Source organism: Leucopleurus acutus (assembly GCF_964270905.1).
Source record: "Leucopleurus acutus genome assembly, chromosome: 11".
Classification (NCBI taxonomy): Eukaryota; Metazoa; Chordata; class Mammalia; order Artiodactyla; family Delphinidae; genus Leucopleurus; species Leucopleurus acutus.
The window spans coordinates 29,162,017-29,185,410 of record NC_139152.1 but is presented as its reverse complement, the minus strand read 5'-3'; the positions used below and the strand labels follow the sequence as shown (position 1 = coordinate 29,185,410).

Genomic DNA, 23,394 nt, shown 5'->3' with positions numbered 1-23,394 from the left:
ATTAGTGCTCTTATAAAAGAGACCCCACAGAGCTCCCTAAGCTCTTCTGCCATGTGAGGATACAATGAGAAGTCTGTGATTCAGAAGAGGGCCCTCATCTGACCATACTGGCACCCTATTCTTGGACTTGCAGCCTCCGGAACCGTGAGAAAAAAATTCCTGGTGTTTATGAGCCACCCAACCTGCCGTATAAACTTACAGCAGCCCAAAAGGACAAAGAGAGTTTGGATGTGAGATTTTACTCCAAGAAAGATGGGAATCCATTGAAGGATTTTACCTGGTAACTTAGAAGAGAGAAAAGTTTCATAACACAATCAGGTATTTTTATAAGAAAAATTTGTTTCTTTTTCAGAAAGATCACTCTGGAAATACTGTGACTAGATTTTTGGAGAAGTGTGATGGCAGGCCCGGATATAGAAAGATGAGTTAGTAGTCCATTAATATAAGTCAAACAAGAAAGTGGATATAAAAAGTGTGAATTTGTGGCTGAGAGTTCTTTTCTTTTAGTACTTGAAAAATGTTATGTCAATGCTTCTGACTCCATAGTTTTAGACAAGAAATATGCTGTCATTGGAATTGGTTTCTCAATAAGTGATGCATTGTTTCTGCCTGTCCACTTTCAAGATTTTTTTTGTCTCTACTTTTCAGAAGTTTAATTATGACGCGTCTTGACAAGGATACCTTTGTGTTTTTCCTCTTTGGGTTTGCTCAGATTCTTGAATTTGTGCTTATGTCTTCTAAAAAATTGGGAACTTTTTAGTCATTATTTCTTTGAATACTTTGTCAGTCCCACTTGCTCTCTTTTTTTATTCTGGAACTTTGATGATATGAATGTTAGTGCTTTTGTTACTGTTTACAGGTTCTTGAGATCCTGTTCTTTCTCCCATCTCTACCCCTCAGTCTATTTTTCTCTGTACATTTGGTACACTGTATTGATCTCTTCTAAGTTCATGATTCTATGCTTTGTAATCTCCACTCTACTCTTGAGCAAAGTTTTTTGATTGTTGTATTTTTCAGTTCTACTGTTCTCATTTGTTTTTATTCTTATAACTTCTAGTTCTTTGTTTACATTTTCTGTTTCCCATTTCTGTCAAGGAACACATAATTGCTAATTGAAGCATTTATGTGACAGCTTATTTAAAATCCTTGTCTGATAATTTCAATAGATGTTTTCTCTCAGTGCTGGTGTAGGTTTATTGTCTTTTCTCATTTATTCTGTGATTTCCTGGTTCTTGGTGCCATGAGTATTTTTCAATTGTATTCTAAACATTGTGAGTTATTACATGACTCTGTATCCCATTTAATTTTATTATTACTTTTTAGGAGGAAGTCATCCCATTGGAGGTGTAGTATGAGGACTGGGGGGTTATGTACAGATTTCCATTGGGCCCTACTGTCAATACCCCAGCAAAAGTGGGCACTTACATTGTCTCACTGCAGACAGATCAAGTAGAAGTTCAGCTATCCTTTTCGCCCTTCTGACACCTTCCCCCCAAAAGTGGGAACATTAATATCATTGTGTTGCCTTTTAGTAGGAGTGCAAGTTCATCTCCCCAGTAGATTTCTTGACACCAGGGCAGGGGAGAAGTGAAGTGTTTGCTGTCCTTCCTCCCACTTCATTCCTTCTTGTTGATGCCGGGTGTGGGTAGAGGGTCAGCTACCTGCTGGCCCCACTGACACCAGGGTAAGAGGAAGAGAACTGCCAACTAGCCCTGCTGGTGCCATCTCGTTCTGTCTTACTGCCTCAGGATGGTTATGGGGATTCAGCACCCCATTGGGTCTCACTGGCACCATGTGTTGGGGGTTAGTGGGGTGCCTACTCCCTCCAACCTGTAACATCCTATTCTTATCGATGTCAGGGAGAGACGGAGGCTAGGTCCCACCACTGGACCCCACGACTGTGTGAGGGCAGCCCAGTGTTAACTAGCCTGTCAGGCACCACCTTTGAAAGTCTCTTTGCTAATGCAAAGGGGTGGAGGCTCAGCTCACCACTGCACCACACTGAAACAGCCCTGGTGGCGAATCAGAGCGCTGCCTCTTCTGGAGGGCAGGAGTGGGGTGGTGTGGAAGATCAAATCCTAGCTTGGCCCAACTGAAACCACAGGACATAGGGGATGGGTGCAATATTCCACTGGCACTTGGCTCGAGTAGTGTGCATATTATTGTCCAAATGGTTTTCTGTCTTTGGCAACCCCTTTCCTCATACCTTGGCTAGGGGGAACGGGGGTTTTGTGTTTTCTTTTTTGAAGCTTTTTTGTCTGTTGTTCTGTTGGTGGTTATTGATTGGGGGTTCCTGTAATACCCTCTCCAGGATGTATGGGAAGCAACAGGAAACACAGGGGACTCACCACCATGTTATTCCTCAAGTCCCAAAGTCCCTAGTTAAGCCTGCCTTCTCATTTCCACCTTTCAGTGTCTTCCTATGTTTGTTTGTTGTTATGTTCAGGGCTTTAGTTTTAAGTGGAAGAACCTGGGAGAAACGGGCTACTTCATCTTCTCGGAAGATGGTCTGGAGGCCTGGAGGCCTATGGTCTGGAGGCCTATGGATGTTACAAAGTACTGCTGACTGTAAATTAAAATTTGATGATATACACCTTGCCCTTTAAGAATTATTCTGCTAGATGATGTGGCTTCCCAAAGTAGTTACAATTTGATTTTCATACTTCTAAAAGTCAAGTGTTTGGCTGGAGTTGAAATTTAAAGATAAGCAAGAGATGAGGCTAAGATGATCTATGTGGTAACAGATTAAAGTTGGAAACATCAATATACATTCATGTTTAGCTTAATATTGCTTCATATTACCTTAATACACATGGTTATGTAGAGAGATACTTATAGATATGTGCATATACATGGGTAATGTACACACATATTATCTCTTTGCTCTGTCAGCTGAGAAGACCTAGAAGCAATGACATCCGGGCAGCAATTAGCACACCCCACACCCAGATCCTGCTGTCTAATACTGTTCTCCACTAAAAAGACCTAGTTATCCTTGAAGAAATAGCTGATTCTAGGACTGGGGCAGTAAATATACAAGATTTATATACAAGATCATCTTATAGTGTCAGAAAGTAAGGAAGTTCCAAAAAAATATATAGGATGGGGATACCTCAGAGTGGCACATGAGCCACTGAACTGAAAAGAGTTCACAAGGGTCAGGACTAGAGCAATTTGAGGAACAAAGTAACTAACGTAGAATTAGATTATAACCCAAAGTATAAAATAAAAATCCATGAGTTCTTCTGATATAAATAAATAATTGGATACATAAATAAATGCGGGAGAATAGATAAATCCCCAGTGCAAAAGAATTCCAAATAGTTTATGTAGTACTCCATCTTAAGCATAACTCTCTATTCCTTAGTTGTGGGCTGAGCATATTGACTTCCTTCCAAAAAGTACAATATGGAGAAGGGAAAACAGTAATTTTACAATGGAGAAACCTGAAAAACACTACCTCAGCCTGGTGATCAAGGTCGACCTCAGCATTCATAATGCACATTGATACTTTGTACACTTGATGTGATCTGACAAAATAACCCTTCTACTCTTGTGGTCTTCCTCCCCAAAACACATAATCCCAATATTCATGAAAAATGCATCAAACAAATTCTAGTAGTGGGCATCCTACACAAACCTAACTACTCAAAATTGCCAAGGTCATGCAAGGAAAATCTGAGAAGCTATCAAACCCAAGAGGAGCCTAAGGAAACATGGCAACTAAATGTAATGTGATGCTTGGGATGAAATCCTGGAATAGAAAAAGGACATTAGGTAAAAACTAAGGAACTGGACTAATGTATGGACTACAGTAAACAATAATGTATCAATATTTGTTCATTGATTGTAACAATGTAACATACTAATATAAGTTGATCATCATAGAGGGAAATGGGTATAGTGTATATGGAAACACTTTATACTATCTCCTCAATTTTTCTGTAAAATTAAAACACTTCTAAAAAATAAAGTCTATAAAAACGTTGTGTTTTCTTGTTTTATGATTATGTGCCTGTATTTCCTAATAAATATGTAAATTTGCTTTGCCTTCCTTGATACTGATATTAAAGAAAATACTAAGTAACTCTGAAAGAATTTGTAACTCCAATTTAACAAGCAATAATTCTTGGTATTAACTTTTTAGGAGAACCCACTGAATAAATCAAAGCAAATTGTCTTTAAATGCTGAATTGCTTTCCAGTGTTTAATCTTTTATATGATTAATGCATACCACAAGCATGGTTCTGTTTCAAAGGGCAGAAAACATTGATTGTAGGCCATGTCTAAAATACAGTGAAACATTAATGTATGATGCTATAACAACTTTAATGTATTTTATGTTTTCAAAATGATGAATTGTTATTTCACTCAATAAAGTATTCACTTTTATACATTTCCTACCCACCTTTTCCCAGAACACCCACAAGGAAATGATACTATCATCTGATATTAGGTTCATCAATTTAAATTGGAGTTTTTGGTAGCTGTGGTTGCCAACGGTACTGGAATGTGCGATACTTTTACAAATCCTCTCCATGGCAAAATCTGATCTTCACCAAGTAAATCACAGTAGGTGCCTAAAGCCAAATTACATATAGCTTTGTAGCTAGATTACCATGCATTTTACTTAGAGGCACGATAGAATGTAGAAAAGGCCATTTCTCCTTCTGTCTTTTTCTGCTCAAAGGTCACTCACCATCTCAAAAGTTTTCCATAAATTTAGACTATATAATGTCACTTAATGTGAATGTAGCTCAACATTCTGTTTTAGTACAGCTAATCTCACAGTATTTTATTGGTCCTAAATATGTAAATCATCAACAAATTTTTGTACTTAACTTTTCTTTTTTTGATATGGACCACATTTTAAAGTCTTTATTGAATTTGTTATAATACTGCTTCTGTTTTATGTTTTGGTTTTTTGGCTGTGAGGCATGTGGGACCATAGCTCCCCGACTAGGGATTGAACCCACACCCCCTGCACTGGAAGGCGAAGTCTTAACCACTGGACCACCAGGGAAGTCCCTGTACTTAACTTTTCAAAATAATTAAAATAAGCTATTCAACACATTTTTCCTTTAAAAAAAAAAAAAGGCAATTCTTCTTAGGCTGGCCCTGGGCACATACATGACTTTGCCATTTTTTCCATGGATTATTTTCTTATCTGTTGTACTGTGTCACATTTGTTCTACCTTCTCAAAAAGAAGCATTTAAAAATTCATCTATGCGTTCATGCATTCATACATTTATGAAATAAATCTATTGAACACCTACATACGGCACAGAAAAAGAGGCAGAAAACTAATCTGGGTTGCACAGAAAGTAATGAACTCAGTTAAAATTTTTGGTGAAAACAGGTGTTACTCAATCTATTGGAAATTACATTTCATTATGGGGACTCACAGACTCAAGGAAAACCAAGACCTAAATAATAATAAAGTAATAAAAGTACTAGCCATTTACTGAGTGCCTGCTTTTACCTGACTCTGAAACTCTAAAATCATTACGGATGTTTTGAGGATTGTCTGATATAATTGTAATTTCTATTTTACAGATGAAAATAACAAGGTTCAGAGACATTAGGTTACTTGCCTAAAGTGAAGTGGCCCAGAAACTACAGAACTGGAAATTGAACCTTAGATTTCATAATGCCAAAATCTGTGCTTTTAATCACAATGTGTGTGTGTGTGTGTGTGTGTGTGTGTGTGAGAGAGAGAGACAGAGAGAGAGAGAGAGAGAGAGAGAGAGAGAGAGAGAGAGAGGGAGGGAGGGAGGGAGAGAGGGAGAGAGGGAGAGAGGGAGGGAGGGAGGGAGGGAGGGAGGGAGGGAGGGAGGGAGGGAGGATGTGTTTAATAGAGAACTTCTGAGAAATGGCAAGAAAACTGCCAGGTACCCATAAAACAATAAATGAGGAGCTTCTTACTATACAAGTAATTGTTAACCTTATGGCTGAACTAAGGATCTCTCACTTTTGAACTAAGAAATCAAAAGCTTCCAGAAGTTGAGTCTAAATTTTACACTTACATAAGATACTTCATACAGAATGCTAAAGTATACTAACTAAAGAGCTCTGAAAATACTGGAAGCATTCATACTAGTATGATTTCATAATGTGGATAATAGAGGATTTAAGAAATTGGCAGATGCAACTGCACACTCATTTGTTATCATTTCTGTGAAGGGCAAGATAAATCAATAAAATGAGAAAAATGAAAAAAGAATGGCTAGCAATTTTAGGTAGTTTGCTTAATCTCCATACTAGGAAAGACTAAGCAAAAAAAAAAAATTCTCGAAATTTTATTTTGAAAGCGCCTACAAGTGTATATGGTCTTTTTATACCAAATAACTTGGAATTATGAACTGTCAAATAAGTCTAATCTTCTCTGATGATAAAATTGCTGACTTTATTTGAAACTATGAAATGAAAAATGAGGTAATAATCAGAAATTCTTAAGAAAAGGAGCAGACAAAACAAAATTATAAGAGTTATGTTAAAAAATATTTTGAAACAAACATAAAATCCCCATTACTGGTACAGAGCTTTTAAAACTTTATTTTGGTTGTAAGTTTTAATAAATATTGATATGTTTACATAATTACTGTCATAAGGAAGACACAATTTTAGGTCAGCTTTCTTCATTCTTTCTTTATTAAGCATTATTTTATTTTGCTCCATCATCTTGTAAGTATAATATAGTAACTGTGTCATTTTCTACTAAGTGGATATAATTTCCTAAACTGTTTTCCTATTGTTAACAATTAAAGGTGTTTCCAATTTTTTGTTATTACAAATGACATGACAATGAGCATCTTTATATAATAATTTTCTGGATTATAAATTATTTATCGGCATAAGCTTCCAGAATTAGAATTAATGTGTAAAAAGCTATTAACATTTTTATCTTGCTAGACATTGCCAAATTACTTGTCAAAAGATGGAACCAAATTATATTGCAAAAATCTTTGCCAACAGAAAACATTATATACAATTTTTGATTTTGCTAAATTAATAAGTTGGAATCCTATGTTCCATTTCTTTGAATTCTTTGATAACAGAGTGCTGCTGGAGGCTGGGAGGGCAGCCATGTCCATGAAGGCTCCCCAGAGTTGGAGCAGGGAAGTGGAAAAAGGTAAAAAAAATACTAATTGTATTTTCCCTCGATTGTTATCTCTCATTCTTTTCTGCCTCTGTGTAACTTATATCCAGGTAGCTGGAGAAAAATCATGTGGCAGGGCAAATTGGTATTCCAATAAATTAATAATCACCAACTTCAAATGGATTTTCAAGACTGGAAATATTGCTCTGACTTACAGTAAGTTCTTTCTAATTCTCCTTAAGGACTATTTTCTTAGAAGCTTTCCCTACCCTCCTCAAATTTTCCTCCATCCTCTCTACTTCCTTCACTCTGAGCTGGTGAGGCGCTTCATAACTCATTAGGAACACAGAAGTCAGTAAATAGTCCACTGCCAAATCCGTTAATTCATTAGCATTTGCATTGATCTTTGTATTCCCTTTCACTACAGGAGTTCAAGTTCAAAGGCCACGTGCACTACAGATAGCATTTCATTTTCTCTCATCTTCTCAAGTACTTCACAGCACTGCATTTTCTACAACCCATCTACTCCTTATGAATGATTCTTGCCAAAATTCAACCTCATTCTAGACTAGTAACTCCAATTTAAAATGTTAAAAACTATACGTGTAACATGAAAGCCTCCCTCCTCCTCTAATCCCTGCATATCTTCTTTAGCCAATTCATGTCTGAACTTTTCAAAATTGTTATCATCATATATTGTTTCCATTTCCTCACGTCCCATTTACTCTATAATTTACATCCATCTGACTTCTCTCACCATAATCTCTCTGCCCATTGTCCTGAAATTTTACTTATGAAGGTCACCAGCGATCTCCATGTCAGTATAGCCAATGAATAGTTTTTGTCCTATTTCTAGGCTCTTTCCTTCTTTAAAAAAGAAAAAGAAAAACAAAAACCATTTTTTTTCCTCTATGCTTTCACACTCTCATCATCTTCTGTCCTGGTATATTTTACTGGCTTTCTGTGTTTAATCTGATTTCTAATATTCTATGAGTTTCCTTTATCTTCAGTGGAATAAACCACTATATGAAGGATTATTCTCAACAGTTAGTTCTCATAATAACAGTACTAGTAGCAGCAGTCAATACTTCTATAATGCTTATCACGTGCCAGACACTATTCTAAGACACTGTTTAAATACATATATATAGACACACACACATATATATATAGTTTTCCTCCTCATAGGCATATGAAATAAGCCTATTATTATACCCATGTTACAAATGAGAAAACTGAGGCAATGAGAGGCCAAGGTCCCATGATCAGTACTTGGTGAAGCCCCACCTGAGTTAATGCTGGAACTTTAGAGTAGACAAGTTAAATAATGTCTCACAGATTGGCCTTAAAAGTGAGCAACATTCAATTCATGACTTGTAAAAGTATCAGAAAAAAAGGAAACATTTTAGTTAACAGATTATTGGCAAAGATATAAAAATAATTAAATGCCAATTTCCCTGGGTATTCCCTGTGTACTTTAGGGGTAAAAATAGTATTTGTAAAGTGATTTAAAAATGTGCAAATATTACCTGTGGGATATAACCTACGGGTGAAGAGCACTAACTCTAAAATTAATTTGCCTGGATCTTTTTTCCCCAGCTCCACCACTTATTAGTGGTGGGAGTTCAGGAGTGGTACTTCTTTGTGTTCCACTTCCTCTTTGAAAATCAAGGGCTTAATAACCTCACCCATTTTACAGGGCTGTGGCGTGGAATTAATACATGTAGAGTGGTTAGGAATCCACGCCACTCTTAAGTCTTTGAAAATCAATCTTACTATTGTTGTTACTACTATTATTAATTTGTTAGCTGTCCTTGAAAAAGTTTGCCAGCAGTACTCACTTGCTTTCCTTTTTGTTTTATATTCTCTACATCCCACTTAAGCGTTCTACCAAACCTTCAGAGGCTCTTTTCAGATATTTTACACCTCTTTACTTGTTTGTCACAGCAGAAGTTAAAGGAGTGTGGCTCCCCTTGATCAAACAAACCAGAACTTTGGTTTTCTCCCATTCATACACATTGGTGAACAGATGTGAAAAAACGACTCCATGGGGCTTTCAGTCTGGAGCCAAACATCCAGGCTCTGTGTAACTCGACACTATTATGCACACATGTTGGTCCCTTAGGACCCAAAAGAATCTCAACTAAGCCCATCATTATTTCAGGAATATGACGAATGCTTTTCGTGAAGTAGGTGAATGTAACAGAAATACAAGAAAAGACAGGGGTGTTTTGTATCACAACTTTTTGAGAAATGCTCAGTGCTCTAAGATGTAGCTGACAATTCCCCCATCAGCTAATGCTTTCAAAGTGACCATAAATTTCACCATAAAGACATTTTTTCAGCAATGGCAATAACGCGGTGACTATACTGCTCAATTCCTCACAGTGTCAGCATTAAATACATTAAAAGGGTAAGTTAAAATATCTGTCTGATTGCTTCTGACATAACCCCGAGATCTCTTTTACTTCTGTACTCCATCAATTATAATGTGGAACATTAAGACAAATTATTTCTAAACACTAACAAGGAATGTAGCAACAAGTGGCAGACAATCAAGGGGAATTTTGCCACAGCGTGGTGCTTATTTTGTTACAAGCCGGAGTGCAAACCCGAAGGATGTAATTTAGAGGAAACTCTGTCCTGTCTATTCTCTAGGAACTAGAACGAGGAGACTGAGAGAAGATGATTCTGGGTAAATCAAACCGTTTTCTCCTAATTACAGCTGACTAATAGGGAGCAAACTCCCATGGAAGGCTGTGATCTGCTTGAAGAAAGCTACGAGGTTGCCCTGGTTAGGGTCTTTCATATACAGTCATTCAAGCTCAGACTTGATCATCTGTCAGGGATGCTACAGTAGGGAGAGTTTTGCCGTAGCTCTGAGACTCAGCAAGATCACTTCCAACTCTAAAACCTACAATTTTAATCTAATCACCAACACCAGCCATCATTAAGAGCGACCTTAAATAACTCCAAATCTGTTCATCTACTCACATATTCTTTACACAGTCAACAGACCTCGAGTGATTACTACATGCCAGACACAGTTCTAAGACACAGAATAAGGGATAAGAAAGGTAACAACCTCTGTCACTGTGGGGCTTGAGTTCTTTGGGAAGAAGTTCATCTAAATACAAAGAGACACCAAAGATAATATTTGTTTTTATGATTATTCTGTGAAAGAAGTAAGGTAATCTGATAAACTGGGACTAAGTTAGGCCGGTAGGACAATCAAGGAAAAAATATCTTTAAGAGATGAGTGCCAAAGAATAGAAAGGAATCATTTATGGACAATTTTTCTGGAAATAATATTTCCAAAACATGGGAAAAACAAATACAAAGGCCCTGAGGCAAGGTGGAGCTTAACTACAATCAAGGAACAAAAAGAAGCTAAAAGGTTAGCTTCTTGCACCCTCTTGCACTGCTGGTGGGAATGTAAATTGATACAGCCACTATGGAGAACAGTATGGAGGTTCCTTAAAAAACCAAAAATAGAATTACCATATGATCCAGCAATCCCACTACTGGGCGTATACCCAGAGAAAACCATAATTCAAAAAGACACACGCACCCCAATGTTCACTGCAGCACTATTTACAATAGCCAGGTCATGGAAGCAACCTAAATGCCCATCGACAGACGAATAGAAAAAGAAGTGGTGGTACATATACACAATGGAATATTACTCGGCCATAAAAGGAACGAAATTGAGTCATTTGTTGAGACGTGGATGCATCTAGAGACTGTCATACAGAGTGAAGTAAGTCAGAAAGAGAAAAACAAATATCGTACGTTAACGCATGTATGTGGAACTTAGAAAAATGGTACGGATGAACCGGTTTGCAGGGCAGAAGTTGAGACACAGATGTAGAGAATAAACATATGGACACCAAGTGGGGAAAGCCACGGGGGTGGGGTGGGGTGGGGACGGTGGTGTGCTGAACTGGGCGAGTCGGATTGACATATATACACTGATGTGTATAAAACTGATGACTAATAAGAATGTGCTGTATAAAAAAATAAATTAAATTCAAAAATCAAAAAAAAAAGAATACTGTCTACTGTCCTCCGCGCCCCCTGGAACACTCTCTCTAAATATCCAGGAGGTGCTTGCAGAATGAATGAATCAATGAACAAACAAGCTCACTCATTTCAAATGTGCCGTCACATGAGTAATCTGACCTTCTAAGAAGTTAAGCTTCTGGAAGGAGCCCATTTTCTTAACGTATTCAGCATCGAGTCATCACAAAATATGAACTCTTAAAAGGAATGCCCTCTCACTTCCCATGAGAAAGCAAAATTCCTCAGCAGGGAAATGGGAGGGTAGCAGACATTACCCGCAAAGCTTTGGGAAGGCTGCGGCTCACTGAGCACTTCACTAGGGCCCCTGACCGCCTGCCTGGTAGTAGGACAGACACACCAGGAACGGCTGCTGACCGGCAGAAAGAGCGCCCGGCCAGGCAGGCAGCACACCCCGCACCCTGCCAAGCGAGGTCCGGCCAGCAAGGGAAAGACGCTCTCTCCACTTCAGCACCGCCCACCACTAGAAAGCCAGGTCCTGCCAGGGCCTGGACAAACGAAGCCTTCCTTACAAGGGTTACAAATCTGTGGCCTTGCTCTGCCTCGAATAAAAGACAGAGACGGGGACAACGTGACCATCTCCAGATGAACTTTCAACTTCGTTTCAAGTCCCTGGGTGCTGGGTCACAGTGCATTTCTAAACTTTTCCAATACTCAAAAATACCAATTTCTAAGATGCAGAAGGGTTGTTAAACATACGCTTCGCACAGATCCCAGTCCCACTCCTGAGTATTTTCTCAAGTGAGGTAAAAACCCAAGTTCACATGGAAACCTGCCCTGGGATGTTTACAGCAGCTTTATTCCTGATCCCTTCAAAACTGGAAACATCCCACAAGTCCTGCCACCCGCAGGTGAATGGACAAACGGAACATGGAATACAACACAGCCAGAAAAAGGAGTGGCTTCTCATACCCGCAACAACAGGGATGACGGACTTCCCTGGTGGTCCAGTGGCTAAGACTCGGCGCTCCCAATGCAGGGGGCCCGGGGTCCATCCCTGCTCAGGGAACTAGATCCCGCACGCTGCAACGAAAACATACTGCACGCGCCAATGAAGATCCCATGTGCCGCAACTAAGACCCGGCATAGCCAAGTAAATAACTAACTAAATCAATGTTTAAAACAACAACAACAACAACAAAAAACGCGGGATGAATCTCGCATAGGTTTTGCTGAGCTAAAGCAGCCAGAATCAAAAAGCTACATGCTGTTGTTCCGTTTATCTGGCTTTCTGGAAAAGCCAAAACCTTAGGGACAGACAGGAGATTAGCGGCCAAGAAGCTAGAGGCGCGCTGGCGCCAAAGGGCAGCAAATGGCATGACAGGATTGCTCTGCCTCCTGACGGCGATCATCTGTCAAAACTCCTACAACTGTGCACTACAAGTGAACTATGCTTCACGGCTACTAAGGATAAACAAATGATTACATTTTGAAAAATGTGCCGGCCAGCCAACCCGTGCATGACAAGTGCAGTAAGAGGGGCGGGGAGGCGAGGCAAGTGGATCAGCTGGACTTCTGAAGGTTCTCCCCACTTTCAGTGTCCCTCCCCTGGGATGTCTCCCCGCCCTGCCCACTGCTCAGGCCGCCCACCAGGGCCACCCGGAGTTACCCAACCAGAAAAGCCTGAGCTCAGGCTCAGCCGCGCCTCCAGGCACAGGAAGGGCAAAAAATAGAAAGCGCCAGTGCGCGGTGGCGGGCTGGAAACCCTCGGACCTCAGATAACTGCGGGGAACCGGGGCCCGGGAGTCAACATCGGCTCCCAGGCGGTCCCAGCGTCCCGACCCCGACCCCGGCCGCGACACACTTTCCACAAACTGACACACACGGAGCCCGCGCGAGGGCCGGGTCGCCTGGAGGACGGTCCCCCGCAAGCCGAGCGCACGAAAGGGCGCCCCAAAGGCGCCGGCCCAAGACGCCCGCTGCGCTTTCCCTCCGGAAGGTGGGCTGCGGGGCCCAAGCGTAAACCCTGAGACAAGGAACACGCGCACCACGCCGCCACGGGGGACGAGAGGCCGAGCGCCCACCTAGCCGGACACCCTGCATTTCTACAATCACCGGACGCCTGTGTAAATTTCCGACTGGCCTGTCATTTTCCAAAGGCCACTCAAGATCAGGGGACAGAACGCCTCCTCTCCAAGTGTCCTGCCAGCCCACCCACTCAAGATCAGAGGGACAAAATGCCTAACTAAAACAAAACAAAACAGAAACAAAAAAAAAAACTGGAGTGAGGGAGGAAAGGGTGCCCTGAAAAATAAAAAAAAAAAAAAAAACAACTAAGCACGTTGACAGCGCTAAGAATACACTACCAGGAAAAAGAAACCCTACATGTCAGATCCTAAAGTACAGAAGGGCAAGCCCGCCGGCAGTCCAGGCCCGGGGGGACCGGGGTCCCCAGCCCTGCAGAGCCAACCGCAGACCGGCTCGGGCGCCCCTCGGAAGCGCGGGGTCCCCGCGGCCGAGTCGGCGCCCCCGGCCGGCGCCGGCTCCCCTCTGCCCACCCTGCGCGCGGGGGCTGGAAACTGCCGCGGAGAACCACGGCGGGGCGGGAAGGGGGGATCCAAAGAGGGTCTGGAGACTCGAGTCGCTCCGTTTCTCGGTGGGCTCAGCGCGCGCCGTGGGGGAAGAGGGGAGGGGGTCCGGGAGGAGGGGACGGGCGGCACTTACGTAGACCGGCAGCGGCCACGGGTAGACGGCGGGCTCGGTCCCCAAGAGTGACTCCAGCCTCAGCTCCAGCTTCTCCCGCATGTCTTCGCGCGCGGCCCCCGCACCGCGCTAGTCTGGCGATTGGGGGAGGGGCGCGGTGCCGCCGGCGGGGGCGTGGCAGACGGGCAGGCGGGAGGCTGAGGGGAGGGGGCCTGGCCTGGGCCTCAGCTGCCGCCACCGTGCTCCCGCCCGGCCCTCGGCTCCCTCTTTGTGGTCACAGGCCCGGGGCCCCCAGCGCTGCTGCGAACTCGGGCCGGCGTGAGGCGAGCACAACGATCCGGGGTCCTGGCTGGAACACTCGCGGCGCGCGCGGCCCACCCCGCGGCCTCGCACGCTCTCACGCACGCACGCACGTACGCATGTACGCACGTCTTCGGCTGCCTTCGGCCACCCCCACCGGCCCGAAGTGGGGACCCGGGGAGACCATTACTCTGGCTTGAGGTGCTTAAAGGGAAACTCTACATTCTTGTCCAAAGCAAGGAAAGTTCTTTTCAAGAGCGAAAATGTTGGAGTTGGAATGACTTGGGCTGGACTCCTACCTTTACGTTTTGGGTAATTGTTGCAGTTTCCCTGAACCCTAGTCCCTCATCTGACTGTGGAAATAAACATAACATAAATGAATAGCTCATTAAATAACTGATGTCTTCTCTCTCCCATCCTTGCTTTAATCAAGAATTGGTTCACTCAACACTGATTCTCCTTTGATTTGCTCTAACACAGAGACAAGAAAGCTAAGTATTCAATTTTCCGAGCTGCAATCCAGCTAGCGGTGGAGATATGACACAGTTCTGACCAATGGTATGTAAATTTAGTCTGATGGGAAGGGCTTCCATTAGGTAGAAGACCTGTGGTCCTCCTATCTTCTTCTTGATTGGGAAGCAGGCATGATGGCTGAAGGTGCAACACATCTCCTGCCGTCATGAGGATGAGAGTCATGTCATCAGGATGGTGGAACCAGAGGATAGAAAAAGCCTAGTCCCCAACAATACCGTAGAATGGATATTAAATGATACCGGACAGGCAGAAAGGTTCATTCAGGAAAAAACTTTTATTATCCTTCATGAGAGATTAGTTTTCTTCCTATTACCATAACACAGAACCCATTTCATATAAACAAATCATCTGGTTTTGCTATGCTAAGAGAGAATGTGCCTCCTCATTGCCTAGAGTTACATTTCAGAATGACTGAATGCTGGAAATATCGTGTGGCTCAACCTTAAATATCTGACAGAAGCAGGACTCAGACCCAAGTCTTTCTGATTCCGGGGCCCATGTTATTTATCACTGCACTCACATGTTGCCCCGCTCCAGGTACTCAGTAAACTCTTAAAGAAAAGCTGCTGATTGATGATGAATTAAATAATTTCTCTCTATTTTTACATTAAAGAGGCTCTTCTTTCAGCACAATCTCATACACTGAAACCAAATGTCTCCATGAGCGGATTCTTCTCTCTGTAGAAGTGAGAACTGAGCTGGGAGACAGCTGAAATAAATTTCGTGTGGCGTTGGCCTTGAATGTACTGATGAAAGGCACAACCCGGAGTTCTTTGGCTGGGCCCCGCAGGATAGCACACTTGTGGCCTTAGAGGCATGGGACTGGGGAACCACTCAGAGAAAACTGTCAAGTGCACACACAGCAAGAATAAGCCTCCACCTCGGATGGCCTTGCTTGGCTCCGTAATCGTAGCCCTTTTAAGGGATCATAGCAGAGACAGCAAATTCCACATTAATCCACTTTTTAAGAATAGAAGAGATGTTGTTCAGTATGAGCCAATAAGCTGTTGTGACTCAAAATGGGTCACAGACATTGCCTTTTGCCCAGGTTGAAGGCCAAAAACATACTGGGCATTGTGTCCAAAATGGGAGTGAAGTAGTCTAAGTCCAGACAGCTTACATCCTTGATTCTATGGCTTAGTCAAGCATTGTGTTCATTGGAAATAGAATCTAGATTTCCTCCTACTTATCCAAATCCTGAAGTATTTGTTTCAGACACAAAATGCTTGGGACAGTTATATATTTCCCTCTAAGTGCTCTGTTGCTTCTTTCTAATAACATAATGAAAAAGCCTCAGTTAGACACTAATGATAGTAAATTTTTAGTCAGGAAAATAGTATACGCTCATAGTTGAATTTTCAAATAGTATCAAAAGGTCAAGAGGAGCATCCACTCTGTGCCTGGTGCTGGACCAGGACTTTTATCCGTTTGTGATGTTTTCTCATGGATGAAACAAACTCATCCCGTTGTAGGAGACGGGCTGGAGAGTGTGACATGGAAGGTCTTTCTCTACCTCCAGGGACCTGGGAGACTAAGGAAGTCGTGAGAAAGAATGGTTCTGTCACAGGGTGATGCTGTGTCAGAAATGCTTTCCAACTCAGCCATGCTGGATGGGAGGTCTGTTTTGGGAAAGTGGCTGAGAGTGTGTGTCACTAAACTTACATATCATTGGTCAGAACTGTGTCACATCACCACTGCTAGCTAGATTGCAGCTAGGAAAATTGAATACTTAGTTTTATTGTCTCTATGCTAGAGTAAAGCAAAGGAGAATCAGTGCTGACTGAACCAATTCTTGGTTAAGGCAGGGATAGGGGAGAGAAGACATCAGTTATAACCTAAACATCAGCCAGGTAGCCTAAACGTTAGTAATATGAAAACTGACCCAAGAGATGGGATAGGCAAATGAAGCTTCCATAGCAACATATGCCTCCAGGGGAGACAGGTCCCTCCTGTATCATCCACAGAGGTTCTTTCTGCACCCATGCTGTGCGCCTGCTGACCACAGCAGCTGCACTGAGCCGGGCCCCATCTTGGCCTTGTGGGTTTGGTGGTCAGGGGCATGTGGCAGCACAGTGGGATGCTTTGGTAGTGAATTAGCCAAGGGGGGCAGGCGGCTTTTACTCTGAAACAGTGGCAGCTGCAGCCTCATTGAAAGTATGCAGTCACCTGTGGGACTGAGCAGCTTTTCTCTCTGTAAAACAAGGGCTAAATATTTGAACTGGGGAAAGCCCTGGGAGGAGTGGTAACCTGAAAGAGGCCAGAAGAAACTTCTTAAGATGATAAGGTGAGGGGGCTGCGGGTGGTTAGAGAGGTTTAATTTAATTCAAATAGCTGGGTTTGAAGTTATTTTATACCCTACCTGGGTAAAGAAGGAAGACACCCATCACTGCCTTTAATCCTCAAAATATTCAGAGGTCCGTATTATTATCTACATTTTGTGTATGAAGAAATTGAACCTGAAAAAGATGAAGGGGGCTTGGCCAAGGTCACGTGGTTGGCCGGTAGGTGGACACCAGTTTGGCCCGTAAGATGCGTTTTTACCACAAGCCATAGCATCTCAAGACTGAGACATGCTACATGCTAGCCTGAACGTGCTAGTTTAGGGGCTAAGTGCCCAATTTTACCAGCATGAATATCCATTCCTCTGGGCCATCTGATAGCCAGGAGGATCACATAGCTTGGCAAGGAGATCCTATTACTGTGTTTTGTAACAGGTATTATTAGGGCAGAGCGGGATGACCTAAGATGTGGAATGGAATTGGTCCAACGTCTAGGAGCCATTCCTCTATCCTTAACCTTTCTCAAAATCATCAGGTCGAGTCTGGTTAGGCTATCATAGTAGAGTGAAGGTTCACTTGCCTTATAGGCAGCAGTTGGCAGGGACCCCAGTTAACTGTGTTCAGAGACTATCTCAAAATTGTTTCAGGGGTTGCCAGTAGCAGTGAAATTATACTAGGGTAGAGTTTCTGAACTTCATATTGTGACAGTCCTGTAGTCAGTGACTCTTTAAGTGCCTGCCTCACCATGAACTCCCTTTTGAGAAAAGTGCACGTAATTACATACTTTAGTGCTTGCCAACTCAGATGCCTACAAGGGTCAGGCATGTAAGTAAATCAGTGAAGCTGGTTGACAGTAGGGATATTGGAGACTATGTTGAACTGAGAGCTTATGGGTCTCTAAAGGGGTCACTCACTACTCAGTATCTGTTGACTGTGGCTAGTGTTGTCTGATATTCCAAATTTTCAAGGGCAGCTGGAAATCTGGAATTTTACATGAAAGCTTTCTATTTAAAAATGTTTTTAAGTTAACCTTTCTAATTAACTTAAAAACAACACTGTGTAAGTTTTCATGCTCCACCCACAGCACCACTGTGCCGCCTTCTGCTCTCCGGGGAGGAAATGTCATTGGGGTGATGGCAGGTCTCTTTAGCTTTTGCCCAGAAATGACCCGTGGGAAGCATGCTCTTCAACATGGAAGCCTAATACTAGAAGGTGACTGCTCGGCTCAGTCAGACCCTCGCTTTTGTGGAACTGCACCAGAAGATAGAGAGAGTTATGTCATAATAACAGGAGGAGAAGAAGCAGACCCTGAGACTTAATGCCAAGAAACCTTAATGGCAACGCATTCAGACTGGAGGCCTGCTGCTGAGAGGCTGATCACGTGATGGAATGGTTAGTGCTTCTGCTGTGTGCAGTGCATTGCTAGAGCTAATGTTTTCTGAATGAACATCAGGTTTTACTTAATGTCCCGTTTTATCTTTACAATAAAACCCACTGCCCAGGGTAAACCTGAGTATGTCTGGGGATCTTGTAATTTCAGAGATGCTGGTCAATGCAGCAACCTGTGCCCAGATACATATATTTGTTTGTGTTAGAACGCCCACTCTTCCTCATGATGATTGGCTCTGAAGACCATGTGATCCTGCCCCTCCTGCTGATTGGATAAGTGGGGACTACATCAGCCAAGTTGAACCAATCAGATTTTACACCTTGTGACTTCGAAGTCTTGTTAGTTCATTCATGATGAATGCTTGAAGAGACAATATAAACGCAGGACTTGAGGTTCTTCTGATGGGATGGCCATTTCTAGTAAAATTCATTAACATAGTTTAAAAGGCCCAGCCAGAAGTGACTTCTGTTTCCTTTTCTAACCTCATCCCTAGCCAGTCTCCCTGACACTCCCTCTGCTCCAGGCGTCCTGGCCTCCTTTCAGGTCTACACAAAGCTGTGCTCATCCTGCCTCAGGGCCTTTGCACGTGCTATCTTTCTTCCTGGTGACCAGTTAGCTCCTAGGCAACCTTTCAGATCTCAGCCCAAAGGTCACTTCTTCAGAGAGATCTATTCTTAAGCTTCAGGTTAGATCAGATCCCCGCATTCTTCCTTTGACCCTCATTACACACTTCTGTGGTACTATACATTTTCTGTTTCTTCATAACATTAGTTCACTATTGCCCTTCATTATGGTTTTCCTTCCTGCCTCTTTTCCTTGTCACAGAAGTAGTTAAGAGCATTACTCTGGGGTCAGATTTTTGGGCTCAAATCCTGGTTCTACTATTTACTAGGTAGGTGACTGTGCACATGTTTCTTAACCTCTCATAATCTTAGTTTGGTTGCCTATGAAATAAGGATAGTAATGGTAACCAGAAAACTTCCTGTATTCTCATTTGGGGCAGCTACTGAGTTTGAGTGATTTTCCATCTTTTTGTGTGCCCTCATCTTCTACTTGCAAAAGACTAATGCTTTTTGGAATGTCATTTTAAACGTTTTTATTCCTAGAATTTCGTTCTGCTATTATGTAACAGGAAAGAGGTTCTGAGCTCATTGTCTCAGGAATATGATGGCACATCAGAAGGCGAAAGAAAGAGTTTTTCCTTGATATTTGTATTTCAAAAGTCTAAGCATTCAGAGGGAATCTGAAAGGATACATATGAACAGACTATTCCAGAGATTTGGGAAAATGCAAAGGAGGAAAGAGTCATAAACAGCCCTAGTGAGTTTCCTGTAGTTCTGTCTGCATAAGTACAAAGAATGACCCTGAGTGTTTAGGAAGTTAGCCAGGAGAAAGCCTAGAGTCAAGAGTGGAGACCATAGGGACTTCCCTGTTTGGTCCAGTGGGTAAGACTCTGTGCTCCCAATGCAGGGAGCCCGGGTTCCATCCCTGGCTGGGGAACTAGATCCCACGTGCATGCTGCAACTAAGAAGTCTGCATGCCACAACTAAGAGTCTACAATCCGCAACTAAAAGATCCCGCATGCTGCAATGGAGATCCGACGTGCCGCAACTAAGACCCGGCACAGCCAAAATAAATTTAAAAAATAAAGAATGGAGACCATCTATTCCAAACATGATTGAATCAATGATTGAAGACAGGAAAGGGGACCTAAAAAGGGAGACAGCTCAGTTGATGCCTGTGAGGTTAAATAAGCCAAATCAGATGCCCTCATCCCAACCATGCAGGATGCAGTAGCACTCCTTAAAATCCCCTCAAATTAGAGGTAACCCCTTTCAAAGGAGAGGGACTCCTCAATTTCTTAAGATTAAACCTCTAGTAATCTGGGAAATTGCAATAGAAATAAAGTCAAGAAATTAAAACAAACATATTTCTCACACATTTGAGCTTGGAGACTATCTTTCTGACATATTTTCTAAGGAGAGTATGTAATGAGGTTTTTGCGGCACCATTTGATAAGAATCTCATCATTTTCCCTGTAGTTCATGATAGTTGCTCCAAAGGTAACCAGACCTTGTACAGCCCCTTGGGACAGTCTTGTCAGCAATGGCAAGGGTGACAGGTGACTATACCTTATTAACATTAATGACAACTCTGGCAAGGAAGGCCACCTGGGACCACTTTCCTAGAAGAGTGACTGGGTTTGTGGCAGACACTTAAGAATTTATGAACTCCTTAGAGATAGGGTATCCTTGGACCATGAGGCTTTGAGGAGAGAGAAAGGACATTCAAGTGGATTAGGATGCATAATACAGAGTCCCATTGGGATCTCTGATTAATTTCATAGAGGTTTTGCTTAGTGTTTTCAGACGAGCATTGTTAGAGATTTCACACTCTATGTGAGGGTTGCGAGACTCTGAGGCAAGTTTGGGTGCCCATAAAGTGGAAGTTTCAAAACATAGGATTGGTGCAGAATGGAGAAATCTTAATTCGATTTTTGCTGCATTGATAGATTGAGGATGGTGAGATTTCCGGTCTTCTTGGTGAGGCCAGATGACAGTTGAAGAGGAACATGTATAAAGTAGAAAGCAATTAAGAGAGTGAACCATGTTATATGAAGGATGGCTGAAGGATCTGGGAATATTAACCCACAAGAAAGAGAGCTCCATGTGACACAATTGTCAGCTTCAAATATTCAAAACCCTGTCACTTGGAAGAGAGATTACACTTATTCAGTATGGCCCTAGGCTACATCTAGGTTCAATAGGTAGGAGTTATAGAAAGGCAACTTTTAACACAGAGCAGAATACTCAAACAGAGATGTCTGAGGATTGGATAGACTGAGTTCATGGCCAAAAAAGGAAGTCAAGTGTAGGTTGGCAGCAGTATCATAGAAACAAAGTGGTGCAGAGTATTAGTTGGGACTTAGGGATGGAATTGAGTTCCAGTTTTGGCACTTACCAAGTATAGGACACATAGTAAGTTGCTTCATTTTTCTGCTTCAGTTTCATAATTCTTAAAATGAAGAAAAGGCATAATTGTTGGCAAGGCTTAAATTAAATAATTAACTTTAGTTCTTAGTTGTCTAGAAAGGAGGGGTGTGTGTGTGTGTGTGTGTGTGTGTGTGTGTGTGTGTGTGTGTGTGTATTATTTGTGTGTGTGTATTTGGCATTTCTAGTTCCTCTTAACCTGAAATTCTATGATTCCAAAGTCTTTGTAGAGAAAAGTTGAAAGAATAAGCTATTCTGCATTCCTTAGGTACTGCTCAGTATTTTGAAATGAGCTTAAAAGCCTTTGGAAGTGTTCCATTTTCTTATGAAATTGTTTTGATGTGGTTTTCTCCAATAACAAATTCAGTTTAGAACAGGTGGAAAATACTTAACTCTCATTCTAGTGCCATCTAAGACTGAAAAATATCCCTCCCTTCGCCTGTGCAGAATGAGGTATGAGGATGTTTTACCAAGAAGTTGAAAAAGACAGAGAAGGATGAGCAATCACAACTCGATCCCCTGGTTAATAGTATGATTTGGTTATGTTTACATATTAGACTTGTGTTTGGGGACCTCTGAGCCTCTGTGCCCGTTTATCAAATTGCAAACAGCACCACTTATGCACAGCTGGTGATAAAGTACTACCACACAGTTGAATAGCTCTCCCAGTAGAAAATTATTATTTCCCAAGATAAAAGCTGGCTACATGATGCCAAAGCAATTCATCAATTCAATGACAAAAAAAAAAAAAAAAAAATCAGACAAACCACTCTTTTGGTATAGTGTAGGGTGAACAATTGGTTGATTGACTGGGTTTTGGCTGCAAATACAGCCAAAGCAAACCTAAAGCAACATTAGTTCATGGGAATTTTCATTATAATGTAATTTTTCTGCTGAACTTTCCAATTTGCTCTCAAGTTAACTGTGGGAGTCGAAGTTAGGTGTTCTCATGATCATTAAGGGTATTGTGTTTGTTTGCAAACATGAATTGTGGTTTTCATTTACAATTTGATAGTACTGTGCCATTTTCCATGATAATTTATCTGGACGGGGAGGTTTAGTTTGTAAAGGAAGAAACTCTATCCTGATATCAATACACCGCAGGGGAGACATCTTAAAATCTCAGAGCAAGTGCCGTTTGAGTTTTGTTTTTCTAGCCACAAGTAAGGTGGAGTAGGATAACCCTGGACTATGAAGTAAGAAAGAACTCATTCATTTGCTCATTTACTTAGCATATGTTCATTGAGCTCCTTTTAATGTGTCAAGTGCTATGTGACGCTCTGGGGATTCAGCAACAGACTGAAAAGCTGCTTGCTCCCCTAGATGTTACAACTTCTAGAACAGTGGAGGTGGAGAGACCAGATAATGAACATACAAATACTCCTTAACTCTTGGCCTCTGTATTTGCTTTCTTTTCTTATTTTGTGCCCTAGGGTAAGTTATTAACTTGTGCAACAGTGTCTAACACACAGCAGGGCTCAGCAAATGATAGCTTTCTCACCTCCTCTACTCCCTACCCTACCGGGCTCTAGAAAAAGAACAAACTGTCTCCTTTTCAGTTTGGTTGATGCCTTTCTTGAGGCCAGAAAAATGAAGATCCTTGTCATCTTATGAACTGTGGGTTCAGGATGAATTAGGTTATTGTCTAATGTTCCTGTGAGGGTCTGTCTGTCTTTTAAGTCCTAGAGCTAATCAACTTTTTTTTTTGGCTAGCCGAAGAGAATACTTCCAGATGAACTACTTTCAACCCATAAATGATTTTTTTTTTAAAAGCACCTACTGCAAATAGCTTGTCTTGACTGTAGACCCATTCTATCTTTTCCTGAATTTCCATCAGTTAAGGTGTTTAAGGAAAGATGTGAAAGGTAGCGGATTTTACAATCACTCTCCAGGAGGTAGAAGTTGCTTTGGGGGTATTGCTGGGATGACTGTGTAGTTACCTGGTTAGAAATTGGGACACAGAAGAACTAATGGTAAATCGATTGATAGGGAAATAAATATCATTATTAATAATTATAATTTTAAGTGCAAACACAATTTATGATGGATAAAATATGTAGCCATAATGCTGTTTCTCA

The 23,394-nt window shown here is 41.9% G+C and overlaps 1 long non-coding RNA gene across 1 annotated transcript in view; it reads right to left on the bottom strand.

Annotated features, from left to right (window-relative positions):
* The window catches only part of LOC309968336, a 33,062-nt gene extending 18,919 nt beyond the window's left edge, over positions 1–14,143 (bottom strand). Inside the window, exon 1 of the long non-coding RNA XR_014326569.1 lies at positions 13,845–14,143. This is a non-coding gene — a long non-coding RNA (uncharacterized lncRNA). The remainder of the gene's footprint in view (positions 1–13,844) is intronic.
* Between the last annotated feature and the right edge of the window lie 9,251 nt (positions 14,144–23,394).